At 46.2% G+C, this 15,410-nt stretch overlaps 2 protein-coding genes across 7 annotated transcripts in view; one reads left to right on the top strand and one right to left on the bottom strand.

Moving 5' to 3' along the window:
- RALA (RAS like proto-oncogene A) overlaps positions 1-3,306 on the bottom strand; it is a 334,245-nt gene extending 330,939 nt beyond the window's left edge. Inside the window, exon 1 of one of the 2 annotated variants that reach the window (XM_069613286.1) lies at positions 3,076-3,306. The gene's annotated coding sequence lies outside the window, so the exon portion shown is untranslated. The remainder of the gene's footprint in view (positions 1-3,075) is intronic. The other variant, XM_069613285.1, reaches the window with a different exon arrangement.
- A 105-nt stretch (positions 3,307-3,411) lies between these two features.
- Positions 3,412-15,410, top strand: part of YAE1 (YAE1 maturation factor of ABCE1) — a 284,754-nt gene continuing 272,755 nt past the window's right edge. The window contains exon 1 of one of the 5 annotated variants that reach the window (XM_069613289.1): positions 3,412-3,611. The gene's annotated coding sequence lies outside the window, so the exon portion shown is untranslated. The remainder of the gene's footprint in view (positions 3,612-15,410) is intronic. The other 4 variants (XM_069613287.1, XM_069613291.1, XM_069613290.1 and 1 more) reach the window with 4 other exon arrangements.

Below are 15,410 nucleotides of genomic sequence, written 5' to 3'. Positions count from 1 at the left end.
AAATACATGTGTACAATTTATTTGTATTCTTTATTTTATTATTTATATAGCGCTTTACACCAAAACAACCAGAAACATCAAACATGGAACTTAGAACATAGAAGCGATAAAACATACATGATTCAAACCAGAAAAACAGCATGTGGAACAATTTGCAATTGGGGAGGAAGAGAGGAGAGGTGTGGGATTGGAGGAAAGCGAAAGGGAAAAGGCCTCTCTTGATACCAAAGGGTGTAGTAGTGGTCATTATTTACTGTATGTCTTGTGATAGTGCGTAGATTAGCCAGTACCAGCCACCTCTCCTGGACCCAACCCGACCTTCGCCTTGCACAGACCAGCCCAGCGTAACCACGTAATACCCGACATCCCGCCAAGCCACCAGCCAATCTCGTGGAGCCAGCCCCTAAAGCACCATACTCAGACTCATTCCCCTCACCAATCCAAATGCAACTTGTAGACTGTATAGAAAACGTCCCTGATGATGCTGTAACCCTTTAAAATGTATTGTATCTGTATGTTTGCCAGAGCGCTCTCAAGGCAGCAGTTCTCTGGATGCCCCTACTGGGATGTGTCCATTATTCTGAGTCCTATTGGTGATGTTGGGAGTGGGCACCTACAGGTGCAAAGTGTTTTTGCCAAAAAAAATGCACAGGTTCAACCAGATGGGTACCCCACCTAGCCTAGATGCTGGGGCCACCGCTCCCTTCCCCTAGTGTTAGGTGTCAATTATTATTAGGGTATTGGGAGTATGAGCCTAGCTTCGAAAAGCAACATAGCTTTACAATCATAAGTGGAAAGAACGTGGTAAGGGGAGCAGAGAAACAAGGGAGTCGGGAGCTTACAGGGGAGGGTTTAGGTGTGCAACTCATAAGCAAAAGAACTAGAAGCAACCAGGAGAGGAAACAGTGCGGACCAGATCATTGTGGGGAGTGAAGGGTGCCTATCCTAAGCTGCAAAAAGCACAAACTGTTAGCCCAGCAACTAACAAATGGTCACGATATTGCATATACACCTTTTATGTAATATCATAATTACAGTATGTATTAAGGCAGAAGGGGCTGCGATCACTGCCAGTTCACTAGCCTGCTCTTCGCTGCTACAACCAACATGTTAGCACATTTTCGAGATACAAAAAAAGAAGAGTCACGTATCACAAAAAGCAATTTGTAAAAAGGCACACTTGTAAACAAAGGCCATCTGCATTCAATGAAACAGCTGTTGCATACTCGTTTGCTAAAGCTTCCGGCCGTCGCAAAACATATGCACATGACGACCTGTGGACCCACTAAGGGGTCGAGCAAATTTGAAAGAAAGGGGAGCGTCAGTGCGGCACCAAAGCCAGCACCGTTTGTTTTTTTTAGAGAATACGCACGCCCGGAAGAGGGACACATGTGTCTGACGCTAGTGTAGAAGTGGAACTGTCGTCTGTCACCGAACCATTATTACGTCCTTTCAACGTGCACAGGCATGTGCCACCTGGACGTGCAGACTGTACTAAAACTGTACCGTCTAAGAAACCGGTAGCATTTTAAACTGCAATAGCCAGTTCAATGCTTAGGTTTTCGCCGCACCAGAGATTAAGTTATAAACACACAACGGGGTATGTTGAAGAATGAAATACCTACTACCCGTACATCTTCGTCTAAATTCCACCAAACTGTAAAACCCAACAACCTAGCCTAAATTACAAGTCATTGCTATTATCTAAATCTTTAGCAGATAACCTTTCACGTCTTGTCATACCAAATTGATTGACAGACATTAATGGCCACTCGCCCGGGATTCCTAGTTGCTGTTAGTATACCATATTTTTGTCCAACCCATCCAAGATCTGTACTTCGGTGCCTTCTAATAAATAAGGTCGTCGTCAATCCCAATATGAAACCCATTAGCTCGTCCAAGCTTAAGCAGCAGATAGGTAACGCTGTCCAAAATAAAGTACGAGGATCGTACACTGAATGTTTCAGTGGAACTGGGATAAAGTAACCAAACGCCTTAGTTACAAAATAGTTTGTTCATTTGCTGTATGTGTCCACCATACGAGTTTAATCTTTGAAAGCAGACCTGACCACACCAATGGGTTTAAAAGTGACGCGGTTTGGCACAACTACAATCCCTCTTTTGGATGCTTGGATCCACGGAAATGACAGAACGCTGCGATCAGGGAGGTCAGGTCAACCGTTAAGGCTTGTCGCCAGGCTTGTGCGGGTGCATCCCCTTTCACACTCAAAACTGGCCTTTACAATACAAATGAAAAAAAAAACGTAACAGAGGCAACACCTACCGAACAGCGGCTATAATTAAAATGCAACTAAGCGTTGTGGCTTCCTGTAAAACGCATGAATGTTAAGTGCAGGGTAGAAACTGTGGTACCAAAAGCTGGGCGAGGAATAAACGAGGCATGTAAAATTGTATCGTGTCGTGGTAGACTCAGTCATTGACACGCTTTCCAACACTGTTGGCACTGCAGAGAATCAATCATGAACAACGTGAAAAGGGAATTAACTCAGTTACGCCAACCGATGGATCATAAGGAAACATGAAACCAGAACCAAGGGAGGATATGGCTTGGGAAGAAGCACAGAGAGACACAACCAGTGTACTTTCTGCAATATTTAATCCAAGCCCGGAGATGCGACAGTGTGGCCACAACACTTGTAATGTCCTTGATGAAGGGACCGTTCTCAAAAGGTGGTTCCCCACTGAAATGCAGATGTTAAGTTTGAAGAAAAGGACACTGGTTAAGGAGAAAACAACAGAATCCGTTACAAGGGGTGTGTGCTTAGAAGTGATGAAGCAGACCAGCGCAAGGGCTGCAGCGGCTCAGCCCCCAACCCCTCATGACTTTGAGGGGGGAGGATAATTAAATGCCGGGGGTGTTGTATGTAATCCTGGGAAGCCGGCTCGCCTACCGGCAAAGGGTGACCCATAACCCTGCTCGCACTTCCAGGGGTCGTCAACAAACGAGAGTCTGAGCCCTGTGTCTGCGAGAAGAGCTTCGGCTAGAGAAGGTTGGACTGGCTGTTAGATGTGGATCATGTCAATGCAGTGGCCCGCTGCCTCCATGGGACTCACCTCAACAGAAGCCGCTCTACGGAGGCCCACCCTGTCACTGGGTGCGGGTTATCCCGATGCACGGCCCCAGAGGCTCAGACACCAAACGTAGAACCAGTTCTCAATACAGGCACAGCAGCAAGGGCACGCCCAGGCCGGCACTGGGGCGGGGCCAGGCGGAGGAATACAAGGCGGAGGGATACATTGAACCACATTTCACTGTGAACTTGTGTTTACCTCATTTTTCCCAACTATATCCCGCGAAACTGTTGCCATTTAATGACTGTAAAGCGTTTTGCGCTGTCACAGTACGGCGGTAACAGATTGTAGGTGGAGGAACTTGTTCGCTAAGCGAGAGTGTGGGTCTACGCTCTCGGTTCATCACAGAACATGCTTATAAGCAGGCGTCTCTGTTTAACGCAGTGGCTCGGTCATCACGTCGGCTCTGTGATGTCAGCGCGCCCGGGTCTGAACTGTTGTGGCCATAAAATAAATCATTTCTCTTTTCCTGGTTGTCTGGACCGCGTTCGATGCTTTCTTTTGCAGCACATGTGCAGGTAAGCAATACAGTGCTACTTCAGCAGATCTTTCATTTTGTTAAACGGTAGTCCAGGAGCTGCTACGCTCACTCTCTTCTCTTATTTACGGCTAATTACCCGTTAAAACTATAAAGGAGGGGAGTATCCAGTATTTGAGAAGTGGGGGGAGAACTATAGAAAAAACATCCTGTTTTTATATGGGGAAATCGGGTCTTTGCTATAAGTGTTTAAAGAAGGGTGGCAAGACCCAATTAGCCATCTTCATGGGTTCCCACTCGACAGTACCACTGCAGTCTAGTTGCAATTGGTGAGTTTGTAGAATGGACTGGTGTAAATGTTTTTCTGGGTAATCCAGAAAGGTTTTGGCTGGTGCTTCCCATTGGACGTTGATTAAAATAAATGGTTGAAATCATGCATTTCACAGCAAACAATTGGGCAACAGTGTAGAATTTACACTATGCTGTGCAGGGTGCACATGAAACGCTCCAATAAATGCAAGGTCACAAACAACACATAGTAACATTTTGTAACAGGTGTTCAACCTGATTATCCCCAAAGAAAACACAGTAGGTCTTTCTCAACAATATAGGCCAGCATTGCCACACTTCCAAGCAATGCTTTCGGTGTCCAAAGCCAAAGAAAGTAATCAGATGAGGTGACCAGACGGCATGGTTTTGCTGGGACTGTCTGGGAACTGGACACTGTGTCCCGAGATTTTTTTTTTTTTTAAATGTAAACAACCTATCCCGGTTTTGGGAAATGGATGATCGCCAACAATGTAATGCACCAATTGGGAAATGGATGATCGCCAACAATGTAATGCACCAACCATAAAGTAAATAAACATTTTAATATTTTTGCAAATTTTAGAACACACGCAATATCCGGGATTCCTCGGATGGGCTGGAATTCCCAACCTTTACGGCAACCAAGTGCGTTTACTAATTGTGCCTCGGTTACTGGCTGGGAAATGAGTATGTATCCAAGATCTGTAATAGCAATACAAGCTCCTTTTGTTTTTCCCATGCTTGCAAGTTGTATTTACGGCCGAATGCAGACAGCTTATTTAAAGTAGTAGTGCTGGAAATGATTTATCTTTTACTTTGTGATCACATTGCCAGCAACGGATGGTGGGCAACCGTACACTGGGCAGGGAAGGGGGTTAGTCCTATTTTTTATGTTTGTGGGCGTTCCTTTTTAATTTTGAAATCTGGTTGCCTTGTAATGACGATGGTCTTAACAATATATGCCAGAATGGTCCCAGTAAACATTTTTTTCGTACTGTTAGTGGCACAAAAAGACCATTCTCAACAAATGTATTTGCTCTGAATTTCATCTCAACATATGCACATCCTGACTCAATTTCTGCATCCTGTCCCTCTCAGTTTTCAAAAAATGAGCCTTTGCCCTAGACACACACACATACACACATTCACACAAATATGCATGTGAACACATTTTTTTTTAAAAAAAACATACGTTTTTTTCTTTATTATGACCCTCAAAAGCACAGAATGCTTAATTATTTGTCTAGAGCTCGGGGATTAAATTCCTGGTGGTACACGTACGAATGAATAAACTATTTTTCTATACAAAGATTAAAGAGAATGGGGTACGGGGATGTTTCTTCAACAAGTAAGGGGAAGCCTTCGTGCCGGTATTGATTTTTCCCTAGCTGAGTTTTTGAAGTTGAGTGAAGGCTTTTTGACAGAGACGGTGTTGACTTCGAGTCTCGCCTGTCGTTGCTGAGGAAGAAACTGTGTGGCATCTCATGGAAAATGGAGAAAGCTTGGTGAATCTGAAACTACATAGAAAATAAATGGGCTCATTTTAAGGTCTTGAGTGTGGGATGTTTTTATCCACGCATCCAAGCCCTACCTCAAAACTGTGCAGTACTGACATGGAAAACATCATGATGGCCAGAGCTTCCCAGAAAATGCCCAGGGAAGTGCATGAAGAATAGGCTGCCACCCATTTTGCCGATGTTATGGGCACAGAAGGGCACTGCCTAAAACCACCATTGGACTACCCACACAGTAGCCTGAAACCATTGGGAATGGCAATGCTGATTGCCAAAAGCAACCTAGAATTGTGGGGAATTCATTTTCTTAAATCCCAAAAATGGTTGCAGTACCAGTACTCGCCACTATCAGAAAGCCGGGGTTTTAAAACCAACAGATTTTTTTTTTGTGTAAAACTGAATAGATGAACCCAAGGCAGGCCAAAGAAAGACTTACTGAGAGGTGGATACAATCTAAAGTTATATTCTGAAGTGACTTGAAGGTTTATAACGAGACTGGCTGAGTTGTGGATTTTAGCAGTTTAAGTAAATTTGGACTGAAAGACACTAAAAATCTAAATGTTTAAAAGAAATGAGTGACCTACTTTTGAGTGTCACATAGGTTGCAATTGTTTAAATGTCATAGTTTTAAACTTAGAATCAGCATTCTAGCTGCATATGTAAAATGGTTAGTTTTATTTGAATGCAGAAAACTGGGTAACTAAAATTGACATTAGCTGTGGCCTGGCTTAAGGAACTGAATTCTGCCCACCAGCTACCCCCGACCGGAGTTGAGACTTGCACAACAGCTGTGTTCCCAGGCCGACCTGCATTTTGCTGCTCCCACCAAAAGGGATATGACACTTCTCTGATTGAATTACCTGGGCTCTGCAGGAAATTGAACAAAGCCCTGTCCTGACTCAGGCAAATGTTTTATTATGGGGCCATAAATGGCTTCCTCTTGAACAATGGGCCTTCCAGGGCCCAGGCAGATGGTTTATTGCAGGGGTAATAAAAATGGCTTCCTCTTGGCAGAAACTGGGAGGGGGAGAAACTGGAGACAGAGGCTGAGCTTGAAGAAAGTGGAAAAACTGGTTTCTGTACCATGTGACCTGAAAAGACACACCCCTGTAGCCAGAATATGGTTGTAGAAAAAGATGAATAACTCATAGTACGGACTTGTCATAATTATTTAAATGATACCATAATTCTTGTGATTTTTCTGCCCACATTTTAAGAGGTTTTTAGAACCGGTGGCATGATCTGGGGGCAAGCTAGCAGTTAAGAGGGTATTACTTAAAATGTATGCATGTTAAAAAATCTGACACTTCATCAAGTAATGTCCATACTCCTTGCGCACATGTGTATAAATTTGGGGTAATGTCCGATATTACGAAATCAGTTAAAAAGTGCAAATGTTGCCATTTCTGAATGCAAGCTCCCAGGAAGAGCAGATTTGGACAGGGTATACCTCCTGTGATATGTGATGGGTGCATGTAATTTTAAACAAATGTGTACCTGTGCAAATATGTCTTTTGGGTCAAAATATAGATTGTGTGTAATTTGACAGTGGTGGGTTCTCTGTACCATAAACAGACCTCATCATGATGACACTTCATTTCATTCCCCCAATCAAGGGGAAGAGGATGAAGTGGCCAATGACAAGTGGAGAGGGGTAGAGCCTAGTGATGCTGCACACACACCCATTTTCAAAACACATAAAAGCAGACAGACAGGACAGATAGGGACATTCAATTCCATTTGCTGCAACGCGCTCTGCCGGACCATGCCACATCCAGAGATCCAGATTTCAAATCCATCAATCTCCAGAGAAAGCTGTGCAGAAAGATCCAGAAGCAGTGCTGTACCCAGAGAGAGAGCAGAGATGACCCAGACCACTGTTAGCAGAACCAGAGAGCTGACCCAGATCACTGTGAGTGCTAAGACCAGACCAGAGTCCAGTCTAAAACCTGACCAGATCCGTGGCGAGGCCCATTCTATTTCAAAAATATATTGTGAATACCCAGCAGAACTGTGCAGAACCAATCTCTTAGTTAAAATAATATAATTCAATCTATTTTAATCTAAGTAGAACTGCCTCCTAACTGTCACCTGTCATTTGTAAAGCTGTCACCTGTCATTTTCTAGTTGCTAGCTGTCACTTGTCACTTTGAACTTTAAAATTTCAAATCTAAAAAACTACCTTTATTTAATCGTTCATAACTCCGTAACCGTTTGGGCTAGGAACTTGGTTTAACTTTCATCTGAAAGCTTAGAATCTCAGCTTTTCAACGAACCTAGAACCGCATTCCTATTCCATACACTTTTGCCGCAATCGCGAAAAACGCACTCGCGAATTTACCGCGATTTGCAAATTTCTCCACGTGTGAAAATAGCAGTTTTCTTGCTTTCATTGCTAAAAATTCGTTTGCCTCTTAAGAACCATCCCTGAATCATTGCTAGAGTGAGCCTGAACTCATCCCAAGTATATTTCACGCACCCTGAACCTCCTAGAGGGAATTAAAAGCATTTTAGCATATTTTTCACTTCATTGCCAGCACATATAAAAGCATTTTGGGCCTGTGTTTCCAACTTCTGTAGTGTAAGCTTGCTGGGGTGAACTGAATTACATTTGATTGCATTTCTGAGAACTGTGTGTTTTCCTTCCATTTCCTTGCATTGCATAAAGGGGGGAGGGGATTGCCAGAGAAAAGTGATTACATTGTTTTGTTGAACGCATACGAGTATTTTCTGTACTGCATTTTCATTCCACCTTGCATCCATTTGAAACCATAAAGTATTGTTGCTATCTTATCCATCCTATAACCACTCATCATTGATTATAAAGAAGTGTGCTAGTGCCAGACTATCCATTATTGATTACTGCTCAGATTAGGTGTGATATTCAATTATTAAATTATTATAAAGTGATATATATATATATATCTATTGTTTAAATTATCAAATAAACCTGTTAACTTGCAAAACAGAACTACTTCTTGGCTCAGTGGGGTCAGGGGGATTCAAAGAGAGGTGTTATATAGGGGTAGTCATCCAGAACGCATGAACTGGACATAAAGATATTTCAATAAGGGTTTCCATTCAGTTACCCAGACTAGGCATTGACTTAGCTGTAGTGTTGAATTGAATCCTCTTACAAATTGGGGGCTCGAGCGGGACGTTTGGGTTAGATCTATCACTTGTGCAGATTAATACAGTGTGCCAGCTGACCAGATACACATATCCGGTCGGATCACCACGCTGTGTTACGCTGTAAAGCACTCCTCAAAGGAACGCTCTAAGAAAAAGGTCCGTTTTGCAAAAATAAAATACTAATTTCTGTAAGTCAGGACAGAGACCAATCTCTAGAATGACGACCTTAGTAGACATGAAAATAGCCAGAGAGCACTTCTTACATAAGCTATTTGTGAGAGGTGAGTGGACCCATCAGGACCAGACGGTCTGGTTGCAAGCAATCGCACCCCAGATCACGGAAACAGGGTCAGATATATGGAGAGATCAGGGTTCCTTACATGTGGCCCTGAGTGAACTATACATGGCTCCTAAAGCTAAGGATGAACAAGACAAGATGGTTAGGATAGCGGCATACCTGTACCTATATATGGGAGACATGCAGGATAAATGTACTGAAAGCCAAGATCTGGCGAATAAGTGACAGATGGCGTTAGAGAAGGTCCAATCTGACCTGGTCTCTTCTGAGCAGAGGCTGCAGGGGAGCCAGGAGTCAGAAAATGATAGTAGGCAGTATATCATTAAAATAAAAGAGGACATGGATATACTGCAACAGGAAAAGACAGACCAGGATACCAGATTTCTGGCTTTGCAGAAGGAACGCCAAGACAGTTTGGACTCCCTACTGCAGAGCCAGAAAAAGCTGGAGCAACAGATCAATTTCAACAGGGCATGCACAGAGCAGGTAGCCACCCTGCAAATCCAACTAGACCGAGAGAAAGAGGAGAGCAATAAACTGATCCTGAAAGACCTGGATACCCAGGCAGAGTTTGATCAGGAGCGCCAGAAAGCTGGTGCCTTCCAAAGGCAAAGGGACGACCTGGCGTCACAAATTCAAGCTCTTGGTCAGGAAAGGGACACCTTAGGCCAGGAAGTCTGCCACTTAAGGAGAAAAATGGAAGAAAATCACCTGGCCCACCAGGGACTGGGTGACCTCCAAAAAGAACACCAGGACTTGCTAGAGCACACCAGGAGGGTGGAGGAGGCTCTGGCAAGACAGGAGCAGGCAAATAGGGACACAGCTCAGGAGATAACCCTCCTGCAGCAAAGACTGGCCCAGTGCTCCAGGACCAATCGGGAAACGCAGAGAGAGAATGAGGCTCTCTGCCAGCACAATGATAGACTCCAACAACAGGTAGCGATGCAGGAGAGACTGATAGAGTCTAGTAAGGCCTTAACTGAGGAACTGAAGGCGCAGGCTCTTGCATTGCAACAGGGAGCAGGGGCGGATAGAGATGAGGTTCGCTGGGAAAGAGAAACTCCTGAGCATAACCCCAGGAGCCCTAGTACCAGAGGCCTTTATTTCTCTCAGTCCCCGGACTCTGCCACCCCCATGTCCCCTGGCGCACATGAGCACAGGGCCACAGGGATGGCAGATTACTATCCAGCCAGAAGCATGGGGCTCATAGGCCAGTACCACCCAGGAATGGAGGGGCGGGCATCCGGGTATGGGCACCCAAGCACAGTGCAATTTGATGGGGAACCCCAGGTGAGTAGGCCCATTAAGGGCATCCTGAAAACCTCTGCCCAGTTAGGTCAGTGGGGGGGGGGCTGCCCATCAAATCCTGGCAGCAAGGAGGGATCTGAAGACTCCTCTGAGCGGTACAGGACACAGGAGACCAGGTCCCCGCATTCTGCCAGCCATTCCCAGGCTCGCAGAATCCGGGAAAACCTGGAAGAACAGACGGGAACCTCTGGGAGCAGTGCCTCTGAGTCAGAAGATGAATGGACAAGGGTTACCCGAACCAAAAAGGCCAATAAGGCAAAAAGGGCCTTGATTAAGGACCCATTGAAACAGATTAAGGCAATCAGGAGTGTCATCACGCCTTATCATAAGAAAGCCACGTACTCTGTTTGGGAACACTTGGAGCTCTATGAGCAAATGATGGAGACTTTTCATTTGAAGGACAGCCAAAGCTGTATCCAATATGTAAAGTGGACATTCTCCCCAGAGTACTCCAGTTTCTTTGCAGGGCTGGAGGACCAAAATCATTCCAGGTGGTCCACCTATAGGGCGGCCATATTAAAACATTTTTCTGTTCACAGAAATCCCCAAGAGGCTCGCAAGGCAGCCTACAATTTACAATGTGGGGAGGATCAGGCCCCACAAGAGTTTGTGCAGGAGTTAAAGTGTGCTTTTGCACAGACCACAAGAAGGGTGCGCACGGATAGCAGAGAATTTATTAATACGTTGTTCCATGCCTTGCCCAAATACATAATGACCCAGCTCGTGAGGGATTTTCACGAGAAAAGATCTTTAGACTGGGTCATTGAACAGGCGACCCGGATCTATGAGGTGCAGAAGCCAATAGAAAATAAAAATAATGCGCCCAAAAACCCCAAAGCCAACAACACCCCTGCTGCTGCCAAGGTGGCAGAGGTAAAGGTCACCCCCGTTTTAGAGTTGGAGATGGGGGGGGGCCTAAAAACCTACCTGCACCTAATAATGCTAGGCCCAGAAGGTCCTCGGGCCAGTCACAGACAGGGAGGCAGCCCCACAAATGGGGTCCCTCGCTCTCCTGATTATGTAAGCCCCCGTTACAAGGGAAACAGACCCATCCTGGGTTATGTGTGGACTCCTCCAGCCCAAGGGGGGGGGGATCCAGCCAAGCACCTAACCCAGAGAACTTCCCTCCCAACTTCTCACAGGCGGGCAGAAACTCACCAAACCCTGGGCAGAACTTCTTCCCCAGGTATCCACCCAACTTCCAGCCCCAAAATCCTCCACCCTTCTTTCCCCAATTCCCTTAGCCCAGACAACCGAATCCGGGAGAGGGGAGGCCAAGGGCGGAGGGGTATCAAAATCTTTCCAACCAGGGGTACTACCAAAGAAGGGATAGCTACCCTTCCCGGGATCAGCCCAGGGGAGAAAACAGGGCCCCGTATCAGCCTGAGCGGGTTTCCCAGTTAGAGCGCCAGGTTCAAAACATGGCGCGGGATCTGGGTCACATACTGAGGGCTCAGCAGAACCCTCAGATCGGCATGCCGGCGCAGAACGCACCCAACTCTGGACCTGGTGCTCCAGAACAATGACGGGGGCAGCACCCCGATAACTCACCGGTTCCCAGGGAGGAGGCACAAAGGGAAGGGGGGTGTAAAGCCTTGGAGGAAGCTTCCTTCCTCACTTGTAAACAGCCCCTGGAAACCCAGGAACCGGAAACAAAATCTCTTGCCCCTGAAAGCCTGCCTCCTAAGGAGCAGAGGGGGGTTAGGAGAAACAAAAGACCCAAACAGACTCAGTTTGAGGAGGAGGTACAGATCTTCCAATTTGAGGGAGAGGGATCCTCAGAGGATCCTGGGAAAAGGATCTTCTCCTTCAGAGAGGGGGGAACTCCTCCCAAAGAAAAATGGGTCCCTAGGGATGCAAATCCAGACTGGGGAGATGTGGAGACTGAGCTACCGCCGCCCACCATCTCATCCCAGAACCAACAGCAAGAAAATCCCCTGGTTCAAACCCATCCTGATGACTGCCTCCAAAAAGGGGGGGGCGGCCCAGAACCGGAGCCAGGGGAACCCACAATGGCTCTGATCTCCAGTTGCCAACTTTTTCTTTCAGATTCCCAAGGCTCTCCACAGAATTCTGCCCAAATCTCTTCGCTAGTGATGTCCAAAACCAGAAAGTTAGCCCACCAGTTGTCCAAAAATGTGCATTATCTGTGCCCCCTTGGGGAGAAGGAGGGAAGATATTATGCCCCGGTACAAGTACAGGGGCAGGGTACAATTTTGGCACTGGTGGACACTGGATCTCAAGCTACCCTTCTGTCCAGAAGGGCCTTTGATGAACTGAATGCAGGAAGGGGAGGGAATCGCCAAATTCCTCTCACCTCACTTCCTGGACAACTCCAGAACTTTGACGGGAAGGAAATTCCCGTCGAGGGGACGGCAGACTTGGACATTAAAATTGGGCGACACAAGTTGAAACACCCGGTCATAGTTGTGACTCCAGAGGGCACCCCTTGTTTACTAGGGAATGACCTCCTGAGAAGGTTGTCACCCCTAATAGATTGCGTAAACAAGGTCCTTTGGACCCAGACTAGCCGACCAATAAAATTAAAACAGAGTGTCAACCATGTTAGTTTAAACAGCACCTGCCACATGGTTGAACAAAAACCTGACCAAGTAGAATTTCACTTCCAGAATAGCCAAATTCCAGACGTGACAGTAATAGCAGTAGGACAACAGACTGGTGATGGGGGGGGTCCTCTCTATTTCTGAAAATCAACCTTCCTTCCAGTTTAAGGTGGTATTCCACACTGGAAGGAAACACCCTGAAATTCTTTACTAATCCACAATCAGAAACTCCCACTCCTATAGTCCAGAAAGATGTGAAATCAGCTCAGAGCCTGGCTGATATTCAGCAAATTGGAGAGCAGTTGTTCATCCCTGTTCAGTTAAATGATGGGAAGGACTCTGTTCTCGCTCGAGTGTGTGTGAACAATGGTAAGAGTTTCATCAGCGAAGCCATGTTTCGCCAACTCCCAAAAGATCCAGCCATTCCCACATTCAAATTGATAGACAAATGGGAAATGGACCTGGAAGCGCCTAATTCCAAACATCTCCTGCCAAGCAGGTGTATGCTCAAAATCTCCATTGGCAACAAGAGCATAGTCCATAATTGTTGGGTCGTGCGAGACGTCACTGCCGCTTTTTACTTAGGCAGTGACATTCTCAATCGCTTTGCCATTAGTTTGGACCTAATAAACTTCAAAGCTTGGTCCCGATTAGCGGATAATCCCATGGGCTTTGATGATCCAGAAAAAGCATTTAGGTCAGCTCAATTGCTACCTTATGCAGTTGAAATTCAGATCAAAGAGGAAGTCACCATCCCAGAAAGGACCCGACAATTCTCCCTGGAAGTGAAAGTTAAAAGAGGACAATATCTGCAAAACCCTGATGCTTACATACATCTAAACGCTTCTCTCCAACAGCAAGGGTTGGGGGTAAACCCAACTCCATTAGACAACATAGAACATGACACCATTCCAATAGAGGTGGATAACAGCGACTTAAAGAGTATTACTCTAGCCGCAGGCACCATTATTGGAATGGCGGTTGATGACCGACATTTTTCCATAGATTTAGGTAATGAACTGTTAGGGCCAATGCCCAAGGACTGCCTTGACAGTGACAGTGATGACAATACAACACCAGACAGGATTTTTACCCGGCATGGGGGGAACTTCCTGGTGTACACTTCTTGCCCTTATGGTAAGGAAGATGTGACTTGTGACTTCAGGAGGGATGAGGTGATTTTCCAGGTCCATGAGGGCTGCCTTTCCCACCTGAAGCCTCCAGTCCAAATCAGCACTCTGACCAGGGACTTCTCCACCCAGCTGGAGGAGGCCGCTGAAATAGCCAAACCAGAAGTCTTTCCAGGCTTCAGGCAGATGGTGGAAGAGAGAGTCAACCTAGCTGATGCCTGTGTGACTCTGGAACAAAAGTAAAAGTTGAAACAAGTTTTCTTGGATTTCCAAGATCTCTTTGCGGTAGACTCATATGACTGTGGTCGCACTGACATCCACACAACAACAATCCCCAGGGACCCTGGCATGACTCCAGTGTTTGTGAAGCAATATCGTTTGCCTCTCGCATCCATGGAGTCCCTTACTGAAATAATTAAGAACCTTGAGTCCCGGGGAATAATCCGTCCAGTCCACAGCACCTTCAATAATCCGGTGCTGGGAATATTGAAGCCAAACGGCCAGTGGAGACTCTGCGCCGACCTCAGGGAGCTCAACAAACGGGTCCATACTTCCCGATGGCCTCTGCCCTACATTGACCAAGGGCTGACCAGATTCAGGGGTCACAGGTATTCACTGCAATAGACCTGACCAATGGATACTGGACCGTGCCTGTCAGCAGGGAGGACCAATACAAACTGGCTTTTACCTTTGGGGGCCAGCAATACACATGGACCCGGACTCCCTTCGGATACCTCAACTCCGGTAATGAGTTCAACATTTTCCTACATAAGGCCATGCCCGACCTGGGTGCGAGGGGTAACCTGGCTTATGTAGATGATGTCCTCATCAAAAGTTCATCTGTGGAGGAACACATAGCGGAGATCCGTTATGTTCTGACGCAGTTGAGGGCCGCCGGAGCAAAACTTTCCTTTCAGAAAGCACAGTGGTGTAGAACCTGTGTTAATTTCTTGGGGCATGAGATTACTACTCAGGGTCTCTGTCCCCAGGAAAAGAAAGTGGAAGCACTTCAGAAACTGAAAGACCCCACAACTCTGCGGGAACTAAGGAGCCTCCTTGGACTGACTAATTACAGCAGAAAGTTCATTGAGGGCTACGCAGAGATCACCAGACCCCTGATTCATCTCCTGAAGGGGGGGGTCAAGTGGGAATGGGGTCCAGAACAAGCCGAGGCAGTAAGACAACTCAAAAGAAGCCTCTCACAAGCGCCCTGCCTAGCTTACCCTGTCAGAAACAAGGAGTTCTTCCTGGAGACGGGGTTCTCTAATACGTGCTTGACGGCAGTATTATACCAAAAGCATGACAAGGTCAATAAAGTAATCTCCTATGCGAGCAAAACTTTATCCTCTGTGGAGGAAAAATTCAACGATTGTGAGAAGGCACTCCTGGCAACGGTGTGGGCATTGAAGAATTACCGCCCGTTTATCCAGGGGGAACACATCATAGTGGAGACTCCACACCAGCCTCTGCAATATCTCCAAAGTGACAGAATCAGGGCCGGAAATGTGAGTAATTCCCGAATTACTTCCTGGATTCTGTCAATGCAAGGCTTTCCTGTGGAGGTCAGATATGGCCAAAACAAGA

Source organism: Ambystoma mexicanum, chromosome 5p, assembly GCF_040938575.1.
Source record: "Ambystoma mexicanum isolate Mex_15411 chromosome 5p, UKY_AmexF1_1, whole genome shotgun sequence".
In the NCBI taxonomy this organism is placed as follows: Eukaryota; Metazoa; Chordata; class Amphibia; order Caudata; family Ambystomatidae; genus Ambystoma; species Ambystoma mexicanum.
Note: the sequence above shows the minus strand (reverse complement) of the source record. Positions and strands in the feature narration are given on the sequence as shown.